This window comes from Macaca nemestrina, chromosome 3, assembly GCF_043159975.1.
Source record: "Macaca nemestrina isolate mMacNem1 chromosome 3, mMacNem.hap1, whole genome shotgun sequence".
NCBI lineage: Eukaryota > Metazoa > Chordata > Mammalia > Primates > Cercopithecidae > Macaca > Macaca nemestrina.
Window position 1 is genome coordinate 41,091,495 of NC_092127.1, and position 25,848 is coordinate 41,117,342.

Genomic DNA, 25,848 nt, shown 5'->3' on the forward strand with positions numbered 1-25,848 from the left:
CATACCTGGCTCTCTTTTGGTTACCATTTGCATGAAATACCTTACCATACCATCTCTTCACTTTCAGCCTATGAGTATCTTTAACTTCACAGTGAATTTCTTGCAGACAGCATGTTCTTGGATCTTTTTTTTAAAAAACCCATTCAGCTACTTTGTATTTTGTCTTTGTGTTTTTTTGTTTTTTGTTTTTCTGTGTTTCCTTTCTTTCTTTTTTTTTTTTTTTTTTGTATGTTTGTTTGTTTGTTTGTTGAGACAAAGTCTCGCCCTGTCACCCAGGCTAGAGTATAATGGCGTGATCTTGGCTCACTGCAACCTCTGCATCCTAGGTTCAAATATTTCTCCTGACTCAGCCTCCCAAGTAGCTGGGATTACAGGTGCCTGCCACCATGCCCAGATAATTTTTGTATTTTTAGTAGAGATGGGGTTTCACCATGTTGGCCAGGCTGTTCTCAAACTCCTGACCCTGTGATCCACCCAACTTGGCCTCCCAAGCTACTCTGTATTTTGATTGAGAAAATTAATCCATTTACATTTAAAGTAATTATTGATAGGGAAGGATTTACTATTGCCATTTTGTTAATTTTTTTCTGTCGTGTAGTTCTTTTATCTCATTTCCTCTCTTGCTTTATTCCTTTGGGTTTCCTTGACTTTTAAAATTGATATCCTTTAATTCCTTTTTTTTTTCTTTTATCTCCTATAGGTATATTGTTAAGGTTACTATAGGGTTTCTATAAATCATCTTATAGTTATAACAGTCTACTTTAAGCCAATAACAACGACACTTCAATAGCATACAGAGACTCTACATTTTTTCTTCTCACACATCCTTACTTTATGTTATTGATTTTACAATTTACATCTTTTTATAATATGTATTAACATATTTTTAGTTACACTTTTTAAAATACATTTATCTTTTAACTTTTAAACTAGAATTTAAAATGGCCTATCCACCACTATTAGAGTATTATAGTTTTCTGTATTTCCATATATTTACCTCTACCAGTAAGTTTTATACTTTCGTAAGCTTTTGTATGGCTGTTCAGCATCCTTTCATTTCAACCTGAAAAACTCCCTTGAGCATTTCTTGTAAGGAATGTGTAGTGGCAGTGAACTTCCTCAGCTTTTGGTTTTTTTTTTTTTTTTTTTTGAAAAGTCTTTACCTGTCCTTTGTTTTTGAAGAACAGTTCTGCTGGAAATGCTATTATTGGTTGACTTTTTTCTTTTGTTTAATTTCAGCACATTGATTCCACTCACTTCTGGACTGTGAGATGTTTGCTGCAAAATCCATTAGTTCTATTAATGAGATTTTCTTGTACATGAGGAGTCCCTTTCCTCTTGCTGTTCTTAAAATTTACTCCTTGTCTTTGACATTTGACAATTTGCTTATAATGTGTCTCTATGTTGATTACTTTGGATTATTCTTATTCAGGATTCACTGGGCTTTCCAAATCTGCAGGCCCACTTCCTTCCCCAGATTTGGGACATTTTCAGACATTGTTTTTGAATAAGTCTTCTGCTCGCCTCTCTCCCCTTCTTTCTCTCTCTCTCAACTTGACTGGTCTGCTTAACATTGTTCTGCAAGTCCCTTAAATTTTCTTCACTCTTTTTAAATTCTCCTCTGAGCAGATAATTTTCTATGTCCTGTCTTCAAATTCATTAATTCTTTCTTATGCTTTATCTAGTTGGCTGTTCAACTGCTCCACTAAATTTTGTTAGTCAGTTATTATATCCTTCAGCTCCAAAATTTCTGTTTAGCACTTCTTTATATTTCATCTCTTTTTGGTGAAATTCTAACTTTGGTCATGCATTGTTCTCCTGACTACATTAGCTGTTTTTTTAAAAAATACATATATGTGTTCTTTCTCAGGTTAAAGATGCTTTTTGTACTCTCAGTTGTTACCATAAAACGGGTTCAATTTTATCAAATGGTTTTTCACCATCTATTGAGATAATCATGTGGATTTTTCTTTCACTTATTTTGTTAATGTGATAAATTAGGTTAATATTTTTAATTCATTGATTATTGAATGTTAAGCCAACCTTGTATTTTTTGGATGGACCTCACTTAGTCATGAGGTATTATAGTTTCCACATATTAATAGATTCAATTTGTTAATCTTACGTTTAAGAATTTGCATCTGTTTTCATAAGAGATATAACCCTGTAACTTTCCCTTCTTTTGATATTCTTTCCAGGCTTTCATGTTAGGATTATGTTGGTCTCATAAAACAAGAAGTATTACCTCTTTATCTGGTCTCTGAAAAAGTTTTTTTAAGACTGATATATTTTCTTCTTTAAAAGTTTTGGAGAATTCATCAGTGAGGCCATCTCTTCCTGAAGTCTTTACGGGAAAGTTTTTACTTGAGGATTTAATTTCTTTAATATATATAAATTATTTAGATTTTTCAATTATTTCTTGTGTCAGTTTTAGTAAGTGTATTTTTCAAGATTTTAAAAAGCTCATCTTAGGTGTTAAGTTTATTGCCATAGAGTTGTGCAAAATATGATTCATTATACTTCTAATTTCTTTAGGGAGTATGGAGATAAAACCTTTTCTTCCCTAATAGTAACTATTGGTTTCTTTCTTTTATTTTTGATAAGTCTTTCCAGTTATTAATAAAATTTTATTGAAATGTTCAAGGATGTAATTTGTATTAGGGTTTTCAAAAGAAACAGAACCAATAGAGGATATACATAAAAAGATATTTGTTATAAGAAATTGCTCACAAAATTATATAGGCTGAGTAATCCCAAGATCTTCAGTCAGCAAGCTGAAGACCCAGAAGAGCTGCTGGTATAGTTTCTGTCTAAGTCTGAAGGCTTGAAAAGCAGAAGATCTAATGATGTAAGTTCCAGTCTGACTCCAAGTCCAAATTTGAAGGCAAAAGACTGATGTCACAGCTTAAAGGCAGTCAGAGAGAGAATGAAGCTCCCTTACACAGCATTTTTATTCTATTTGGGCCTTGAAAAAATTGGATAAGGCCAACCCACATTAGGGAGGGTAATCTGCGTTAATCAGTCTACCAATTCAAATGTTAACCTCATAAAGAAACACCCTAACAGACACACTCAGAAAAATGGTTAACCAAATAATGGGTACCTCATGGTCCATTGAAGTTAACACAAAAAATTAATGATTACACAATTTTTGTCTTTGTAAATATTCTTACCTGCATGTTTGTTTTCTACTTTATTTTTGCTTTTATATTTATATATACTTCTTTTGGCCTTCTTGGTATTTAATTTGCAGTTCTTTTCTATTCTCTTGAGATATAAGTTTTGATGGTAGATTCTCAACCTTTTTTTTCTAATATATACATTTAAAGCTAATAGTATACTCTAAGCACTGTTTTACCTATGTCTTACAAGTTTTGATATGTCCTATTTTCATGACCGGTCAGTTCAAAATACGTTATAATTTCAATTGGTCTTTCCTATTTGGTGCAATGAGTTATCTTGAAAAGTACTGATTAAAAATTTGAAATTTGAAATTTCTAAATATTTTGATTATTTTTCTATGTTTCTGCTATTTATTTCTGGCTTTACTTCCAATCTAGTAGGAGAACATACATTGTATGCTTTCAATCATTTGACATTTCTTAAGACTTTTTCATGACTCATAATGTGCTCTTTTTGTTCAATGTTCCATGACCATGTGGAAAGTGCATATTCTTTCTTATATAAAGTAGGTCAAATTGGTTAATGATGTTAGGTGCTTTATAAAGAAAAGAGGTTTATTTGGCTCATAATTCTTCAGGCTGTACAAGAAGTATGGTATCAGCATTTGCTTCTGATGAGGGCCTCAAGCTACTCATGGCAGAAGGTGAAGGGGAGCTGGTATGTGCAGAGATCACATGGTGAGAGAGGAAACAAAAGAGGAAGGAGAGGAAGGTGCTAGGCTCTTTTTAACAACCAGCTATCATGGGAACTATTAGAGCAAGAACTCAGTCATTAGCCATTCATGAGGGATTCACCCTCATGACTCAAACACCTTCCATCAAGCCTCATCTACACCATTGGGGATCAAAATTCAACATGAGGTTGAGGGGAAAATATCCACATTATAATAATATGTTAAAAGTTTTATAATTTCTGGGACATCTTCAAATACTTATCTTTCTCCTTAACAGGTCAATGACATCTAGTTTGAATAGAAGACTCCTGAATTATGACTCTATTTCTTTCTGTAATTCATAGATATTATTCTAGTCTTCTGCATTCTAGTGTTGTAGGTAAGTGGCTGATGATATTCCAATTCATTTTCTTGGGCAGAAAACATTCTTTTTGAATAATATTCTTATTTTTTTTGAAAATTTATAACATATCTTTATACTTAGAGTTCACTATTTTTATAAGTATCTTCAATACTGCTTGAATACTGCATTCAATCTTTCTTCACTTAGGAAAAAAATCTTGTTAAATAGTTGCTTGTTTCACTCTGTCACATACCCTTCCGAAATGCCAATTTTTTTAATGTTAGACGTTCTGAAGCTATTCTCTTCTGTCCTTTCCCTCATGATTTCCAAATCTTCGTATTTTTGCTCTGTGCTTTTAAATCTTTTATCCAATTAACCTTCCAACCCATTAACTGGCATCTGAACAGTGGCCATCTTTTTCCCCATATAATTTATTCATTTGCAGATGCTCTTTATCTAGGTGAGGAAGTTACCTTCTGTTTGCTGAATGTATTATTATAAGTGAGTACTAAACTTTGTTAATTTTTTTCGTCTATTGACATGATTGTGTGGGTTTTCTCTTTTAGTCTTTTAATATTGGAAAATACATTCATCTTTGACCATTAAAGCAATCTGCATTCCTGAGAATAAGCACATTTAATAGTAATATAGTATCCTTTTTCTTGCTTGCTGGATTTATTTACAAATGTATTTTAAAGGTTTTTGCATCTATGTTCATAGAGATATTGGTCTGTAGTTTTCTTTTGTTACAATTTCTGACCTACTTTTGGTATCAGGATAATGCTGGCCTCTTAAAATAAGTTGGGAAGTATTTCCTTTTCTATTTTATGGAAGAGTTCATATAGCATTGGAATTATTTCTTCCTGAAGTGTTTGATCAAATTAGCCAGTGAAACTATATCTACTTGGATTGGGGGTGGGAGTTAATTCAATTATCGGATTAATGCAATTCTCTGAATAGAATAAGGATATAAAAATATCCAGGTTTCCATTTTGTTGACTAATGGTGGCCTAAAGTTTATTACAATATCCCTTATTATCCTTTTAATGTCTGTAGAGTCTGTGGTAATTTCCTATCTTTCATTTCCGATATTGGTTATTCTCTTTCCTACACCATCTGTCTAGCTAGTGTTTATCAATTTTGCTGATCTTCTCAAAGACCTAGTTATTTGTTTCTTTTATTTTCTGTTCTGTTCATTTTTTCCAACCTCTTCTCTCTCTCTGCTATAGTTTGAAATGTTTCTATTGCCATATCTTCCAGATCACTGAGATTTTTATACAGAATTTACTCCATTAATTCCATGCAGTTAAATTTCCATTGTCAACACTGTATTTTTCACTTCTAGAAACACTATTTGTCATTTTTATATCTTCTATTTCTCTCCTCCTTATATTAATAGCTCCCTTTACATTCTATAGCTGTTTCTTTGACTGATATTCCCATTATCTCTAGCATTTATAAGTCTGTTTCTATTGGCTGATTTTTCTCCTTATAATGAGTACATTTTCCTGCCTTATCATATCTAGTAATTTTATTGGATTCTGAATATTGTGGAATTTATACCGTTAAATACTGGATTATGTTTTCTTCCTTTAAAGAGTGGTGAACTTTGTTGGGAAATTCACTTAAATTAAGTGCATACTTGATCCTTCAGAGGATTGTTTTTAAACTTTCTTAGGATGAATTTAGAATTGTCTTTATTCTGGAGCTAGATTTGTACTAATACTAAGGCAAGACTCTCCTAGTATTTCCACTAAATTATCTGGGTTTTTAACAAGCACACTCTGGTCTGACTAGTCAGAACTCAAATATCTTCACAATCTATGTAAGCTTTCAGAATTGTCATGGAGTTTTACCTCAAAAATGCAACAGATTCAAAGAAACTCCTCTGAAAATGTCTAGAGCTCTTTTCTGCATAGTTCTTTCTCCTCTGGAACTTGGGCCCAAATGTTTAGCTGCCTTGAACTCCCCAAATTCTGATTTTTGTCTCCTCAATTCATTGAAATTATTATGTTCTGCTTGGAAGACCATACGTGCACTATGATCTGGAAAATGCCTGCAAGCAACAAATCAACTGTATTAATAGATTGTAGGGCTCACCTCTTTTGTGTGCCTTCTCCTGGGATCACTATAACCTTCACTGCCTGTTGCCCACTGTCATAAAACTGTTTTTCCATATACTTGTTCAATTTTCTGTTTTATTTACTGTGGGAGGGTAAGTTAGGCCCAGTTACTACATTATTGCTGGCAGTATAAAGTCTATCCATTGATTTATTTAGTTACAAATTTATGTTTTTGGCTCATGTACTGCAGTTAGGTCACATTTTGTTATGTGGCTCTATTTTAATTTCTTCAGATGTGATTATTGTTTTTCTGTTTATGTTGTCATCTATTTCGGTAGTTCTAATTCAATTTTAATTTCTTCACGTGTGATTACTGTTTTCCTGTTTATGTTATCTGCCTATTTCAGTAGTCGTAATTCACTGGGCATAGTCTCCCAAGCTCAGGGCTGGAATGACTTAATTACTTTTTTCCTTTGGAAGTCAGGAAGACCAGTAATATTCATGACAGTCAATGTTACCTATAACCCTCATCCATAATGTTTACAGATCAAGATACTTTCTATAATTGTTCACTTTATAATCCTTATGTCCATGCTCCCATGCAGATCTCCAAGTGTTTCTTGAACTCATGGGGGAAACCCCCTCACTAGTATTCTCTGCTGGTGCTTCTACACAACTGAAGACCTCACTGAACCTGGGAGCCTATAGACCTCAGTAGAGGCCGAAGAAGATACAGCTGAATCAAAATTGGACAAGGAAGAAAGATGACAATGTGTCTACTGCCATCAGGCAATGTTAATTTTAACTTTTAAGATATTTCTTGTGGGCCTTCCCCCACATGTCACTCCCATAGTACCGTTCTCTAGGAGATGAAAGCTATGTTCATAAAATAATCCATGTTGTTGGTTAATAATTTATTCTTCCAATGAAAGTTGTTTGCACTTCAATCACAACCTTTTATAAACACTAACTTAATCTAAAGTCATGTATCTGTTTGTAGGACTTTTAAATATCATGACAAGCTAGGGAGGAAGACATTTTCTGTGTGAATCCCATTATAATCATCCTAGAAATGGAATGCTGCAACATAGGATGTGAACACATTCAGCTTTCTTAGATATTACTAGGAATTTTACCAATAGCAGTGCATAAAACTGTTGTTACTCCTCACCCTCTGCAATGCTTGAAGGTATAAGATATTTAAAGTTCTAGAAGTCTGATATGTGTAAAATATTAAATTATTGTGACATTAATTTTTATTATTTGCCATTTGGATAACTTCTTTTGTCAATTGACTATTCATATTATTTGTTTCACACTAGATTTTTTTTTTTTTTTCTTTGAGACAGTCTCACTCTGTCCCTAGGCTGGAGTGCAGTGGTGCAATCTCGGCTCACTGCAACCTCCACCACCCAGGTTCAAGTGATTCTCCTGCCTCAGCCTCCCAAGAAGCTGTGACTACAGGTGCCCGCCACCATGCCCAGCTAATTTTTGTATTTTTAGTAGAAATGGGGTTTCATCATGTTAGCCAGGATGGTCTCGATCTCTTGACCACATGATCTGCCCACCTTGGCCTCCCAAAGTGCTGGGATTACAGGCATGAGCCACCACGCCTGGCCTATTTCACACTAGATTTTATCTTTACTTACTGGTAGGTGGCCTTTGAATACTCTAGGAATGAATCTTGTGCTGAAAGATTGTAAATACTTTCTTCCAAATCTGTGACTTGCCTTTCAGATTACAGTTTTAATGTTAGAATTGTCAAATTTATCAGTATTTCTGTTAGAGGTGGTACCTTTAGTTCTTGTATTCTTATTTAAAAAGTCTTTTTCTATCCCGAAATTATCCTATGTGTTCTTGTAAAACATTTTTAGTATTGTTCTCCATATTTAAGATATTTCCATCCGGAATTTATTTTTGTATGGTGTGAGATATGGATATAACCTAGAAATATAATTATGTTTTCCTTAATGAAAGCCAAATTTTATTTGGTTATTTATTTTATAAGCCCTGTTTATTACACTTTTCCTCACTGATTCCCCACTGGCCAGTAAGGTCACTACTGTTTTATAACAAATTCCCCAATATGAGTCTATTTCTTACCTCTCTCGTCTATTTGTCTATCTCTGAATCAAGCTCAGGGATCAATGTTTTGTTGTTATGGGGAACTGGAATTTTTGAGAAGCTCACTGGTTACTGTCCTCTAACCTACTGGCAGAAGATTGTTGGAAATACCTAACCATCAGAGGCAAGGTAGATGTAATTAATATCATGGCATCAAGACCAGAGAGGTACTTAGGTGCTTGACATAAATCATAATGTCTATACAGTTGAGATATAAGAACAGCTAAGTTCTAAATTGTTTGGTGCAATAAAAAAAGAAATTAAGACCCAGTGAGCAGAAAACTGATGTCAGGTACCATAATGGAAAATCACCATATTCATCCAGCTTCTAGATCTACATTTGTCAACACTGTTTGAATGGGAGATAAGATCTCTTTGAAGAATTACCCTGCAATGCAACCAGAGGAATATATAATAATTATGTTTCTTGTTTGCTCCAAAGAAACCCTAAGCTATTTTGCCAGGGTAAAGGCCACAGAGGAACGAGTAATACCTAGGCTTTCCAAGGCAATGCAAAATACAATCTTAGTCCTCTAATTCTAAATAGGGCTTATAGAGGCCAAGTAATCAATGCAGTTATAGCCCAGGATAATCTGATAGTGCGTTCATAGGTCCTTGAACTCACTCTGGTTCTTTCCTCAGGTTATAAATGTGCAATTGATGCATATATATATATATATGTGTGTGTGTGTGTGTGTATCTATCTATCTATCTATCTATCTATCTATATATATATATATATATCTCAGGTCACATTGGCTGGAATGGGAGATATAGTAGAAAGTTCCTGAAATTTGTGTCTCCTGGCCAAGGTAAATAATCCAAAGTAGGTAAATCAGAAGAAATACCATATCACCATATCTCACAAAGAATTGCAGGGATGTCTACTACCATCAAAGAATTGAAGGATGTAGTGGTGATGCATCATTTCTCTGTCAATTCATCTAGGCCTTCACAAATATCAGATGAACAATGGCAGATGAGGGTACTATAAACATAACGGTAGCTCCAATCACAGTAACTCTATGAAATATAATCCTTTTACTGGAGCAGATCAATGCAGGTTCTGGAATTTAATAAGCATTTATTAACAAAATTTTCTTCTCCATTCTCTGAGTATGGAGAATCAGAAATAGTACTTTTTCTTAGCAATAAAGCAATTTACCTTCACTGTCCTGCCTTATAGCTATTTGACTCTCCTCCCCTCTATTATGTAACTTAATTTGGCACTAGATGATAGAAAACTCTGTGCACATGTGTATTTATATGTATAAGTGTATGGTTTTTTACTTTGAAATTGTGAAAGGTAACATGTGTTTGAAAATGATGATTTTCTACTTCATTTCCTAAGTTTTCATGTTTTTATTCACTGGTAGACTAATTGTATCTCAAGCTTTGTAATAAACTGGTCAAATCTTTCATTTTTTTCTCATTCAGCAACATTAAACACATAGAGCTCAGAAGGGAATTTTCCTTTGACATGCAATAATCTTCAGACATTTAGAATGCAACAAAAACTTTTCCGTGTTTCCATTTCATAAGGTAAGGGTATTGGCTAAGGGTATTGTAAAACTCTCCAGCCATTTGAAGCTCTCCTACACAATGAAATACATGAAATGCTGTAGGTTTAGAGCTTGCTGGTTGATTTCAACATACAATTGAAATGATCATAACTGTCTTATTCAAACTTTGATATTTCTGCTACTATATTTTGCATTTTTTTTCAAATCTTCATGCTGAAAAATAATGAAAACCTTTTCACAAACATTCTTAAACTTCTCTATGCATAATTTAATAATAAAAACCTGCTTGGTCCTGCAGAACTCAGACCTCCTTTAAATCTCCTAATATACCATTTTAATTTCCTGCATGGATTTTGTTAACCTGTCAAGAGTTGTAAAACAGATAACAGAGAACTTTTGAGCATTAATAATCTATTTTTGCAGATGTGCTCCTCTCTACCTCATTAGCAGACCTGATGCCAAACTACTTTCTATGGACTGGCTGAAAAATCTCACCTCGAAGAATTAGACACCAATACTAACACTGTCTTAGAAAAAAAATTGTGCATATGGTCTCCCAAAGATACTCATCTGGTTATTTCCCATTTTCACATTTACAAATACTAATTGATCTACCTAGGTGACACCATCAGATCAGAGAAAATTCGAGTGGTAGATAATGGAAATAAATATTTAAAGACACTGGACCAAGACATATGAGCTAAATACATAAAGGTCTTGTTTAAGATGATGGCTAGGAAGGTACCAAGAGCTGATTTTGCCTAACTGATAATTTTTCTTAAGCCCACTAATACTTAGTAATAACTATTAGCATAGTAACAAATCCCTCAGAGAAGATGGAAATATTAGACCCGGGAAATCAGAGTGATGTAATGATATCAGCAGAAACTTTTTCATTGGTTCTGACTTCAGACTTCAATTGATCACTTGTTAGCCGTGTGATCTAGGGCAAATTATTGCACCTCACTTTTATCATCAATAAACTGTAAATAGTAAAATGTACCGGAGACAATTGTTGTGAAAATTAAGTAATGAAATACATCTAGCACATCATTAAGGCTCTGTGAATGTTAGCTTTTTAAAAATATTCATCTACTTTAATAGAAAAAAACCCTCAAAAATTAGAAAGGCAAAATGATTTCTTACATTTCCTCCAGTTTGACGTTTCTGATGATATGTTTCCAAATGAAGGCAGAAGAATCAGGGACACTTGCTTAGCTCTTATTTAGAAGCTCAGTTGCCACCAAACATCACGTCTGCAGCATGGCCTTCTCACATATTGTCAGTTTCCACTTATACAAACCAATTTGACCATGCAGCATATTCACTATACCCCTGGGACAAGAACAAGTATTCTAGTTAAGAAGATAGACTTTCTTGTGTTGGAATTACAGTCCCTAAAGTCAAACTGAACTCCCAGGATATCTCCCTTTCCAACATGCCTGAGAACACAGACTAATCAAGTCCATTTATCTCCTACCTTAAGGGAAATCCTGCTAACAGCTTTGTAAATAGTGCTTTTTACAAATCTTAAAAGTCAAGATTAACAATAAAAGTAAATGCATACCCATGGGAAATGCTAATGGTAAAATAATAATGAAATTACCTCTAGCCCTCCTCCTGATGAAAAGTTTTCATGGTTCTCTTTGGATTTGTTTTGCTAAAACATATTCTGTTTTTCTTGTATTGTTTTTATGTTTTTGTTTTGATAAAAGCATATTCTGTTTTTCTTGTATTGTTTCTATGTTTTTGTATTTGAAGCCAGGCAGTGAAGAAAGTAAAGACAGCATAGCAGTTAGGTAGTTTATGAGATTACTTGATGTTTCACTGGATGCTATCTTAGTAATACTAGGATGTATACTTAAAGAAGTAAAATTATATCTACTTGCAGATAACATGATTCTCTATGTTAAAAAAAAAGGTTCCACAAAAAAAGTTATTAAAACTAATAAAAAATTCAGTAAAGTTGCAGGAAGCAAAATCAGCATACAAAATCCAGTAGCCTTTTTTTTTTTTTTTTTTTTTTTTTTTTTTTTTTTTTTTTTTTGAGATGGAGCCTGGCTCTGTCACCCAGGCTGGAGTGCAGTGGCACGATCTCGGGTTACTGCAACATCCACCTCCCAGGCTGAAACAATTCTCCTGCCTCAGCCTCCCAAGTAGCTGGGATCACAGGCACCCGCTACCACGCCCAGATAATTTTTTGTATTTTTAGTAGAGACAGTGTATTGTCATGTTTGCCAGGCTGGTCTTGAACTCCTGGCCTCGCCTCGGTCTCCCAAAGTGCTGGGATTACAGGCATTAACCACCACACCCAGCCCAGTAGCATTTGTTATGCATAAATAACAGCCTAACTGAAAAAAAAAAATCAAGAAAACCAGACAATTTATGATAGCATCAAAAAATCAGAATACTTAGTAATAAATTAAACCAAGGAGGTAAAAGACCTGCACGCTGAAAACAATAAAACATTGATAGAAGAAATTACAGAGGACACAAATAAATGGAAAGATATTCCATGCTAATAGATTAGGAGAATTAATGTTGTTAAAATGTCCATACTACTCAAATCAATATACAAATTTAATGCAATCCCTATCAAAACCCAATGATATTCTTTACAGAAATAGAAAAAATAATCCTAAAATTTATATGGAACCACAAAAGACCCTGGATAGCCAAAACAATTCTGCGAAACAGAAGTTGGCAGTCTTATACTTTCTGATTTAAAACTCTTTTACAAGGTAATAGTAATCAAAACAGTATGGTACTGGTGTAAAAAACAGACACAAAGGCACAAGAGAATAGAGAGCGTAGAAATAAATCAACCACATATAATCAACTAATTTTTAACACAGGCACCAAGAGGACAACTGGGGAAAGAGTAGTCACTTTAATAAATGATGCTGGGGAAACTGGATTTCTATGTGCAAAAGAATGAAATTTGACTTATATCTTATGCCATACCCAAAATTCAGCTCAAAATCGGTAAAATACCTAAATGTAAGACCAGAAATGATAAAACTCTTAGAAAAAAACATGGGGAAAAAGTTCCTGAACATTGGCCTTGGCAATAATTTTTTTGGATATCACATCAAAAGCTCAGGCCCCCAAAACAAAAATAAATAAATGGGATTACGTCAAACAAAAAAGCTTCTGCACACAATCAACAAAATGAAACAACATCCTACAGATCAAAAAAAACTTTGCAAACCATATATCAAATAAGGGGTTAGTATTCAAAATTTATAAAGAACTCAGACAGCTTAATACTAGAAAAACAAATAATCCTATTAATAAATGGGCAAAGAATCTGAACAGATCTTTCTCCAGAGAAAACATAAAAATGGCCAACAGGTATATGAAAAAGTGTTCTACATCATTAGCCATCAGGAAAGTGCAAATCAAAACCATCAGGAGAACTACCTCACATCATTAGGATGGCTACTATAAAAAATGAAAACTGAAAAAGACAAATGCTGGTGAGGGTATGAAGAAAGGGATACCTTGCGTGCTGTTGGCGAAAATGTAGATTGATACAGCCATTATGGGAAAGATTACAGAGGTTTCTAAAGAAATGGAAATTAGAACTACCACTCCCACATTCATTGCAACATTATTCTAGCCAAGATGTGGAAACAACCTATGTGTTCATCAAGTGACACATGAATAAGGAATATTATTCATTCCTAAAACACAATGTGGTTGTGCCGTTTGCCACAACATGGATGAGCCTGGGGGAATTTACTAAATGAAATAAACCAGACGCAGAAAGAAAAATATTGCATGAACTCATATGTGGAATCTTTTTAAAAAAATTTTAAATATACACAGACAAAGAACAAAACAGTGGTTACTAGGGGCAGGGAAGATGTGGGGTGGAAATGGGGAGATATAGGTCAGAGGATTCAAACTAGCAGACCTGTACAATGAACAAGTCTAAAGATCTAATGTACAACATTACTATAAGTCATAAAACTGTACTGTATACAGGATTCACGATACATGAGTAGATTTTAGCTGCTTTTGCCACCCACAAAAAATATGAGTAATTGAGTGAAATTTTGGACATGTTAATTTATTTCATTTTAGTAATCTTCTTACTATCTAATGTATCATATAACATCATGTTGTATACCTTAAATAGACACAATAAAATGTATTTTTAATAATTAAAAAAGCATTGCTTTTAGCACCTTAGTAACCTGGTTTGAATTCTAATCTCAACACTGCTAGCTTTTTGACTTTCCACAAATGCTTAACTTGTCTGACTCTCAGTGTCTTCATGTGCATAAAGGTAAAATTACCTGAAATTAATTCAGAAAGAATAAATGAAACTGACATAGTAGGCTGCAAAATGTCAGTTCTTGCTTCCCATTGTTGTATTTCCTCTTCGTCTATATTTACTTCATCATAAAAAACATAGTCCCTCACCCCCATATATATATATATATATATATATATACACACACACATACACACACACACACACATATACACACACACACATACACACACACACACACACAAAGAGAGAGAGAGAGTCTAGCTCTGTCATCCAGGCTGGAGGGCAGTGATGCAATCTCGGCTCACTGCAACCTCTGCCTCCCAGGTGCAAGCAATTCTCTCGCCTCAGCCTCCTGAGTAGCTGGTATTACAGGTGCGTGCCACCATGCCCGGCTAATTCTTTTTTTATTTTTAGTAGAGATGGGGTTTCAACGTGTCAGACAGGATGGTCTCGATCTCCTGACCTTGTGATCCACCTGCCTCAGCCTCCCAAAGTGCTGGGATTACAGGTGTGAGCCACCATGCCCAGCCCATTTATATTTTTTATAATTTTCTCCTTACTAATACATCTTCATCGTGGACACAACCAAAAAAGCAGTACTAATGAAAGACAAATAAAGGCTAAGGAATTTTTATAGATTAAAGGAGACTGAAGGGATATGACAACAAAATGAAACATGATTCTTGATTACATTCTGAAATATAACAGCCATTAATGAAATATTTGGTAAACTAAAATCATTACCAAAAATATTTGGTAAGTAAAGTCTTTAGCTGTGATAATGGCATTTTATTAAGGTTAATTTCTTGATTGTGATCATTGTAATGTGGTTATGGAAAACAATATCCGTATTTTTGGTAAACACCTATTAAATTATTTAGAACTAAAGAAGTACCATGTTTGCAACTTACTCTCAAATGATTCAGAAATACGTTTGTGTGCATACAGCTACATATCTATGCATGTGTATGAGTGTACACTTAAACACATATACCTATGTACATATATACATACATGTAGCGAATCCTTATTATTCATGGGTTCCATATTTCCAAATTCAATGCCTCACTAAAATTGATTTGTAATCACAAAATCAATACATGTGACACTTCTGGAGTCATTCGTGCACATGCACAGAGTAGTGAAAATATGAGGTGCCAAATAAGCACAAATCCAGCTGACATCGAACAAGCTATCCCCTGCCTTCTGGTTTCGCCTCTCATATTGTAAACAAATGTCCTTTTCACGGTCTATTTAGAGTAATATTTTTTACATGCTTATGCTTTGTATTGGTGATTTTGCTGTTGAAAATGTCCCCCAGACGTAGTGCTGAAGTGCTGTCTAGTGTTCCTAAGAGGAGGAAGGCTGTGCCTTATGGAGAGAATAATGTGTTAGAAAGTCTCTGTTCAGGCATGAGTTATGGTGCTGTCAGCCATGAGTTCACTGTTAATCGACAATATATTTTAAATAAGGTATCTTTAAACAGAAATACACATGAAACAAAGTTTTGTATTTGTGGAATCCAGTTGTGGAAAATGTGACCAGACACTCTTGGGAACCTAACCCTGTATTTCCCTTAGGAACAATGACTCAGTATTTGCTAATTCAGTGTGTGCAGTGGCTTTAAAGAACAAAACTAAGACAAATACAAAGAATACAGAAAGAGAGAGCGAAGCAGAGTGAGAGGAATGATAAAGCAAATGTGGTAATATTAATTTGGAAAATCTGGAAGAGAATTATACAAGAATTTTTTCTACTATTTTTGTAGGTTTTCTGTAAGTCTAAATTTTACAATGAAATGTAAACATTAAAAGCAAAACAAAATGCTGCACCCTTGGTTCAGAAACTTCTTTCAGAATCAGGAGCAATCTAGAGGCAGATGAGGGAGGTGCACCAAGATGTGGGAGTCTGAGAGGCAGGCATCTGTTTACTGTAGGTGACCCTGAGCAGAATAATTAGGAGAGTATGAATAATGGTCAAGAGAAGAAGAAAAGCATACAAGAGGCGTGAAGAGTCCTGAATGTGAGAAGAATCACGGAGTCAGAAGCTACTCTGATTTATAGGAAATTGGGAAACAAGGTAAAAAAAGATAGACTTGACCAAGCATTCAGATTTAAATGTGAGGCGATTGGAAGTCCTGCTTGATAGACACTGTTTACATGGCACTGGATCAACCCGATAACTTTAAAAGAAATGGGCAGGACCAGACACTTCCTTCCTTTGCATTAATATTCATCTTCTCTCAACATTGTAATTCTTCCAGAGCCATTTGTCAAAACTTCTTTTGATTATAAAAAAAATGAGGTAAAAAAGAGTGATGAATAACAACAAAAACCTTCTGTTGCATCTGGGGAGAAATATTTACTTGTGTGCTGAAATTGATATATGTGTTTCTTTGGTTATATGGATTTGGGAGTATCTTTTTGTTTGTTTAGGAAATAAGTACATTTAACAATATATCCTGGACACATTGTTAACTGAATTTGTTATTAGAGTGTGTCTTACTCTGTGGTGTGTTGCTGTAACAGAATCCTACAGACTGTGTAATTTATAGAGAAGAGAAATTTATTTCTTCAAGTTCTGGAGGCTGGAATGTCCAAGGTGGAGGAACCCACATTTGGTAAGGAACTTCTTGCTTCATCATCCCATGGTGGAAGGTGGAAGGGCAAGAGAGAGAGACAGAGACAGAGACAGAGAGCAAGAGGTGGTTGAACTCACTTTTATAACAAGTTCACTCTTGTGATAAATAACCCACAGCCATAATAATGACATTAATCCATTTTGATTACTTCTTAAAGTTGCCACTCTCAACATTGTTGCATTGCAGATGAAGTTCCCAACACATGAACTTTGGGGGTACATGCAAACCATAGCATCCCAGCCCTGGCTCCCAAAATTCATGTACTTATCACAATGCAAAACACATGTCTTCCAGTCCAACAGTCCCTAAAGTCAACTTGTTCCAGCATCAACTCAGAAGTTCAAAGTCCAGAGTCTCATCTAAATCAGATATGGGTGAGACTCATAATTCATCTTCACAATTCATCCTGAGGCAAATTCCTCTCCTATTTTGATCCTGTGAAATTAACAAGTTATGTGCTTCCAAAATACAATGGCAGGAGAGGCATAGGCCAGACATTTCCATTTCAAAAGAAGAAAGGGGTAACTTGTCCCAAATAAGTCTAAAATCCCAAAGGGAAAACAACATTAAATTTTATCAGAATAATCTTTGATTTTATGTTCCACATTCTGGGCACACTGGTGTGGGGGCATGGTTTTGCTGGACTCAGTCCACTCAGCAGCTCTCATGGATTGGAGTCTTGTGCCTGCCACTCTCCCGGGCTGATGCTGTAAGCTGGTAGCTCTACAATTCTGGGGTCTTGGGAATAGCTCCACTCCCACTGCTCCACTAGGCATTGTCTTAGCAGAGTCTCCTTGTGGTAGCTCCAACTCCACATTTCCGCTCAACATTGCCCTAGGAAGAGCTCTCTGTGGTGGCTTCATCTCTAAAGCCTCTTCCTGGGCCCCTAGGCTGTCTGCAACACCATGTGAAATCTAGATGGAGGAAGCCCCACAACTCTTGTATTCCATGCACCTGCAGAATTAGGACCACATAGTTGCTGCCAAAACTTATGGCCTGTACCTTCCAGATCAGTGGGTCAACATGCACCATGCCTCCTTGAGCCATTGCTGGGGTAGCCAAGGAGCACTGTGCCAGAATATAGAGAGCAGAAACCCAAGGTTTCCGCACAGCAAGCCCATGGAGGGCATTTCAGGCCCATCCCTCAAAACCATTCTGCCCTCCTAGAGCTCAGGCATGTGACTGGGGTCAGGCCTCAAATATCTGCAAAATGCCTTCAGTGTCATTCACCCAAAGTCTTGATGGTCCCTTCTGTCTGGACTAATTTTAGCATAGGATTGCTTGGATACACCTGTGGTTTGCTTTCCTGAACATGCTTTTTTGTTCTTCACATGGCCAGCCTGAAAGTTTTCAAAATCTTTCCACTCTTTGTCTCTTTTAATTGTAAATTCCATCTTTAAGTCTTTTCTTTCCTCTTGCATCATACTGTATGCAACTAAAAGAAGCCATATAATTCCTTCAGTATTTTGCTTAGAAATTTCTTCAGCCAGACATTCTAGTTCATTGCTCCTGAATTCCTTTTTCCATAAAGCCCTAGGGCATGGACACAATTCACCAACATTCTTTGCCAGTTTGTAACGAGGATGGCTTTTACTCCAGTTTCCAAAAAGGTACTCCTCTTTGCCATCTGAGATTTCATTAGAATGGTCTTTATTGTTCATATTTTTAACAACATTCTGATTATAACCACTTCTGCAATCTTTACAAAGTTTCCAACTTTCCCTACAGCTCTCCCCTTCTTCTGAGCCCTCATCAGAATCACTCTTAACACTCCATTTATGGCAATCTAGGCTTTTTCTAGTCTGCTCCTCAAAATTCTTCTAGCCTCTACCTATTACCCAGCTCCAAATCTGCTTCTACATTTTCAGTTATTTGTTATAGCAACAGTCTTGCTTCTCAGTACTAATTATCTGTCTTCATCCATTTCATGTTGCTATAACAGAAATCCACAGACTGAGTAATTTATTTTTAAAAAGAAATTTATTTCTGATAGGCTAGGAAGTCCACGGCTGGGGGCCTCAAATCTGGTGAGAGCCTTCTTGCTGCATCATCCCATGACAGAAGAAGGAAGGGCAAGAAAACAAGAGGGCACCAAACTTTTTTTTTATAATAATCCCACCATCCCCACTCTCATGATAATTATCCAACTCCTATGATAATGACATTAGACCATTCATGAGGGAAGAGCCCTCACGATCGAATCACCTCTTTTTTTTCTGTTTCTTTTCTTTTTTTTTTTTTTTTTTTTGACAGAGTTTAGCTGTCATTTAGCCCTGGCTGGAATGCAAAGCACAATCTCAGCTCACTGCAACCTCTTCCTCCTGGGTTCAAGTGATTCTCCTGCCTCAGCCTCCCGAGTAGCTGGGACTACAGGCATGCGCCACCATGCCTGGCTAATTTCGTATTTTTAGTAGAGATGGGGTTTCTCTATATTGGTCAGGCTGGTCTCAAACTCCCTACCTCAGGTGATCCGCCCACCTCGGCCTCCCAAAGTGTGGGATTACAGGCGTGAGCCACTGCGCCTGGCCGAATCCCCTGTTAAGGGTCTCACCTTTCAACATTGTTGCACTAGGAATTAAGTTACCAACACATGAATGTTGGGGGAGACATTCAAACCATAATAGAATGTGACATACATACAAAATGAGCAAAATTCATAAGTGTACAGCTTAAAAAATTTTTACAAAGTTATCAAGAAAAAGAATATCATCAGTATAGCGGTTGTCTTCATACTTCCTCCCAGTCACCATTTCCAGCAAAGGTACCATTATCCCACTGCCATACGTTAGTTTTGCCTATGTTTGAACTTTATATAAACAATATTATGCAGTACGTACTCTTCTTACCTGGTTTCTTTTATTTAATAATTGTCTCTATGGGTGTCATTTAGTTTTTCCATGTAATAACAGTTTGTTCATTCTTATTGCTGTATAATATTCTCTTGTTTGAATATATTAAAATTTATTTATTCTGTTTACTATTGAATGACATTTGATTGTTTTCAGTTTGGGGTTATTATCAATAGTACTGTTATAAACACCCTTATATTACATTTGGTACACATTTACAAATGGTTTTTATACCCAGTTGTGATATTGTTGGGTTATTGAGTATATGTATGTTCAGTGCTCAGTTTTAATCAGTCAAACAGTAGTTATGGTTGTTAAAACAATTTATACATTCAATAGTGGTGTAATAAAAATTATCCTGGATTGTTTTTATTGTTGTTTGCCATTTTTACTTGACTGTATTTGGAGAATATATTCTGCAACACCTGTACTTCTTGAAAGGTAAAATTTTAATTGTAGCCAAGAACATGAACAACTTTTAAAAATATTCCCTGAACTAAGAGAAAAAATATATAGTCTATGCTTGTTTATACACACACACAATCATCAAATTGAGACCTGAATAACTTTGGAGCAGTAGGATATTTCAAGATACAAAGACAACAGCATATAAATGCCAGTCTCTCCACATTGATATATAAACTTAATGCACTTCCAAACAAATTACAATAAGGTGTTTTTGTAGTGTAAAAATTATACTATGTTTATGCACAAAGACAATTTTTAAAAATCAACTATCAGGAAAATTGAAACTAAAGTAGTAAGGAGATGCTTGTCCTACTACATACGATGCATTACCATCAAGTTACTATAAACTTTAATAGAATGTGTTGGTAGAGGAACAGCCAAATAGGAAAATACAGAGTCTAGAAACAAATTCAAGTACATAGAAATTTTATATACAATAAATACAGTTTTACAATATGTTTGATAAAATGAACTGTATTTAATAACTATCTATCTTGGAGTAAATAACATTATTTTTCAGCTATCCATTCAGCATAATTGGCTATCCATTCAGAAAAAAAGACCTACAGACTGCCTGATATCACACAAAAAATAAATTATACATTAATTTAAAAACTAAATATTCAAAAATTAAGTTTATCAGTAGAATGCTTAAAAGAATATTTGTGTAACTTTGGGATTGGTGGATGATTTAAGAAGAATATTTTGGAATTCAGAAGTCATAATGATCAATAGATTTGACTACATAAAAATTAAAATTTCATTTAAAAATTTAAAGATAGACTGGGAGAAAAGATTTGCAATATATTTAACAAAGGTTAAAATCAAAGAAAATGACTGAATAAATTGTGATTTAAACCTAAATGTTACTCAGCTATTAAAAACAATGAGTTAGATCTACATGCATTGACATAAAAAATGACCATTTTTTGGGTCACTGACCAAAATTATTTTTTAATCTCTATTCTGGGAAGATAATGACAGTAGTACAGCTTTCTTCTTGAAACCTCACGTAAAAACAGTCAAAGTAAGTATAGAGAAAAATCAAAATATTTACAACAAAAATTGAAAACAGGGTACCACCATGAACCATGAACTACAGAGACAAAATACCAATAACCACAAGCTCTAAATGTTATTGAAATTTGTATGAGAGAAAACAGAGGGAAGCAAGCATGTACCTGACTGACCTAAGAATAGGATAGCACAAAATAGTCATCTTAAACTTTGGCAGACCAATTTGGAAACAGCAGCTGCATCTAGGAAGGGTTTTGTACCCTCCAATAGTTTTTAAGGGCAAATAGCCACGGTAAGGCTAAAGAGTTTGGAGCAGCTTAGCCCCTCTGAACTCTTGAAACTTTCTTGTAGGACAGGATTACACACCAAGAAGAAACTTCTGGGAGCAAAATGAAAACTGAGAAGGATTGGTATACAAGAAACAAGGAAAAGAGGAAAGCCAAATAAAATTGGGCAAAGTGAATAAAGTCAGCAAATCATAGAAAGCAGTATGCCATATATTTAACACTACACAAAAACAAAAAGAACAAGAAAATTTGTGAAGACAGAAAGCTATCTAAACCAAGATCATTCTGAAAATTTAGAAGAACAGAAATCATACTAAAATGAGCAGCATAAAGGTACTGAGATCAAATTCCATATAAAATTACTGCAGGAAAAAGAATAAGAACCAGGATGACATCTGTATATGATAAAACACACCAGAAAGATACATTCAAAAGACAGATAACAGGTGTAAAGTACTATTTCCAAACAAGCTAAAAGGTATTAAGAAAATGTACAAAACACAAAAAAACTGTGTAACTTAAAATACAAAAATTCAAAACTGAGGTAATGGAACTCAAGAATTAGAAATAAGAGAGAAAATCATTTTAGAAATCAAGACTTAGCTAGAAGAAACACAGGAGTGAATAAGCGCAACAAATATTGTCTTAGGGACTTTAGGAGAAAATGGTAGATAGCAGGTGGGACTAACTTGCAGCTCCTACTCAGCAGGACAGAGCAGTGTGTAGAACCCACATTGTGAACTTTTGCTCCAAGAACTACCACAGGAAGATACCAAGAAAGCCAAGATAATCCACAGACCCTCTAAAGGAGGTGAATTGCCACTGTAGGCTCCATGGGACAGCTGAAGAACACCAAAGACAAACAGCATAATCTCTTGAAAGCTCTATGGCCCCACCCATGGCCTGATCCTCCCTATACTACCACAGCTGATGCACTCTTGAAAGCATCACATCCTGGCTGGAGGCCAACAACACAGAACCAGCGCACTTAACAATAATACAACCGAGGACCCTCAAAGTCCACTTTGCCCCCCTACTACCTCCACTGGAGCAGGTGCTGGTATCCACAGCTGAGAGACCTCAAGATGAATCACATCACAGGACTCTTTGCAGACATTCCCCAGTAGCAGCCTGGGTCTCCACTGGGTGGCTAGATCAAAAAGAGAAATAACAATTGTTGCAGTTTGGGTCTCAGGAAGCCCCATCCCTAGGGAAAAGGGGAGAGCACCACATCAAGGGAGCACTCTGTGAGACAAAGGAATCTGAACAGCAGCCCCTGAGTCCCAGATTGTCCCTCTGACATAGTCTACCCAAATGAGAAGGTACCAGAAAAACAATTCTGGTAATATGAAAAACAAGGCTCTGTAACAGCCCCAAAAGATCACACTAGCTCACCAGCAATGGATCCAGACCAAGGTGAAATCTCCGAATTGCCCGAAAAAGAATTCAGGAGGTGCACTATTAAGTCAATCAAGGAGGCACAAGAGGAAGGTGAAATCCAACTTAAAGAAAGAAACAAAAACAAAAACAAAAACAAAAAACTGATACAGGTTATTAATGAAGAAACCTCCAACAAAACAGATAGTATAAATAAAAAACAATCACAACTTCTGGAAATGAAGGACACAATTAGAGAATTTCAAAATACACTGAAAAGTTTCAGCAATAGAATCAAACAAGTAAAATAAAGAACTTCAGAGATAAAAGACAAGGCTTTCAAATTAACCCAATCAGACAAAGAAAAAGGAATTTTTAAAAATGAACAAAGTCTCCAAGAAGTTGGAGACTATGTCAAACGACCAAACCTAAGAATAATTGGTGTTCCTGAGGAAGAAGAGCAATCTAAAAGTTTGGAAAACATATTAGAGGGAATAATCAAGGAAAATTTCCCCAACCTTGCTAGAGATCTAGACATCAAAATACAAGAAGCTCAAAGAACACCTAGGAAATTAATCACAAAAATATAATCACCCAGGCACATAGTCATCACGCTATCTAAAGTCAAGATAAAAGAAAGACCCTTAAGAGCTATGAGGTAAAAGCATTACATAACCTATAAAGGAAAACCTATCAGATTAACAGTAGATTTCTTAGCAGAAACCCTACAAGCTAGAAGTGATTGGGGTCCTAGTTTTAGCCTGCTCAGACAAAACGTTTATCAGCCAAGAATTTTGTTTCAAGCAATACTTAGCTTCATAAATGAAGGAAAGATAACATTTTTTCAGACAAACGAATGCTGAGAGATTTCGCCACTACCAAGCCACAACTACAAGAACTGCTAAAAGGAGCTCTAAATCTTAAACATATCCCTGAAACACATCAAATTAAAATCCCCTTAAAGCATAAATCTCACAGGACCTATGAGACAACAACACAATGAAATAAAACTAAGGTATTCAGGCAACAAATAGCACAATGAATAGAACAGTACTTCATATCTTAATGCTAACATTGAATATAAATGGCCTAAATGCTCCATATAAAAGATACAGAATAGCAGAATGGATAAGAATTCACCAGTCTGTTCCAAGATGGCCAACTAGGAACAGCTCTGGTCTACAGCTTCCAGCATGATCAATGCAGAAGACAGGTTATTACTGCATTTCCAACTGAGGTACCTGGTTCATCTCATTGGGACTAGTTGGACAGTGGATGCAGCCCATGGAGGGCGAGCTGAAGCAGACAGGGCATCGCCTCACCCAGGAAGCACAAGGGGTCAGGGGATTTCCCTGTCCTAGCCAAGGGAAGCTGTGACAGACTGTACTGGGAAAATTGGGACATTGCTACCCAAATACTGTGCTTTTCCAATGGTCTTAGCAAACGGCACATCAGGAGATTATATCCTGTGCCTGGCTCAGTGGGTCCCATACCCACGGAGCCTTGCTGGCTGCTAGTGCAGCAGTCCAAGATCAAACTGCAAGGTGTCTCAGGGAGGCACATCCACCATTGCTGAGGCTTGAGTAGGTAAACAAATCTGCCAGGAAGTTCGAACTGGGTGGAGCCCACCACAGCTCAAGGAGGTCTGTCTGACTCTGTAGACTCCACCTCTGGGGGCAGGGTATAGCTATACAAAAGGCAGCAGAAACTTCTACAGATGGAAACGTCCCTGTCTGACAACTCTGAAGAGAGCAGTGGTTCTCCCAGGATGGCATTCGAGCTTTGAGAATGGACAGAGTGCCTCCTCAAGTGGGTCCCTGACCCCTGTGTAGCCTATCTGGGAGACACTTCCCAGTAGGGACTGAATGACACCTTACACAGCCAGGTGCTCCTCTGAGATGAAGCTTCCAGAGGAAGGATCAAGCAGCAATATTTTCTGTTCTGCAATATTTGCTCTTCTGCAGCCTCTGCTGGTGATACCCAGTCAAACAGGGTCAGGAGTGGACCTCCAGCAAACTCCAACAGACCTACAGCTGAGGGACCTGATTGTTAGAAGGAAGACTAACAAACAGAAAGGAATAGCATCAACATCAACAAAAAGTACATTCACACCAAAACCCCATCTGTAGGTCACCATCATCAAATACCAAAGGTAGATAAAACCACAAAGATGGGAAGAAACCAGAGCAGAAAAGCTGAAAATTCTTAAAACCAGAGTGCCTCTTCTCCTGCAAAGGATCGCAGCTCCTCGCCAGCAATGGAGCAAAGCTGGACAGAGAATGACTTTGACAAGTTGACAGAAGTAGGTTTCAGAAGGTCGGTAATAACAAAATTCTCTGAGCTAAAGGAGGATGTTCAAATCCATCATGAGGAAGCTAAAAACCTTGTAAAAAGATTAGACAAATGGCTAACTAGAATAAACAGTGTAGAGAAGACCTTAAATGACCTGATGGAGCTGAAAACCACAGCACAAGAACTAAGTGACACATGCACAAGCTTCAGTTGCTGATTGATAAAGTGGAAGAAAGGGTATCAGTGATTGAAGGTCAAATTAATGAAATGAAGCGAGAAGAGATGTTCAAAGAAAAAAACAGTAAAAAGAAATGAACAAAGCCTCCAAGAAATATGGGACTAGGTGAAAAGACCAAATCTACATTTGATTGGTGTGCTTGAAAGTGCAGGGGAGAATGGAACCAAGCTGGAAAACACTCTTCAGGATATTATCCAGGATAAATTCCCCCAACCTAGCAAGGCAGGTCAACATTCAAATTCAGGAAATACAGAGAATGCCACAAAGGTACTCCTTGAGAAGAGCAACCCCAAGACATACAATTGTCAGATTGACCAAGGTTGAAATGCAGGAAAAAATGTTTAGGGTAGCAAGAGAGAAAGGTCAGATTACCCACAAAGGGAAGCCATCACATTAATAGCAGATTTCTTGGCAGAAACTCTACAAAAAGAAGAGAGTGGGGACTAATATTCAACATTCTTAAAGAAAATAATTTTCAACTCAAA

The 25,848-nt window shown here is 36.0% G+C and overlaps 1 long non-coding RNA gene across 2 annotated transcripts in view; it reads right to left on the reverse strand.

The window, feature by feature from the left end:
• The window catches only part of LOC105463450 (uncharacterized), a 163,637-nt gene extending 152,077 nt beyond the window's left edge, over positions 1–11,560 (reverse strand). Inside the window, exon 1 of one of the 2 annotated variants that reach the window (XR_011620916.1) lies at positions 11,056–11,560. This is a non-coding gene — a long non-coding RNA (uncharacterized lncRNA). The remainder of the gene's footprint in view (positions 1–11,055) is intronic. The other variant, XR_011620915.1, reaches the window with a different exon arrangement.
• Positions 11,561–25,848: the final 14,288 nt, after the last annotated feature.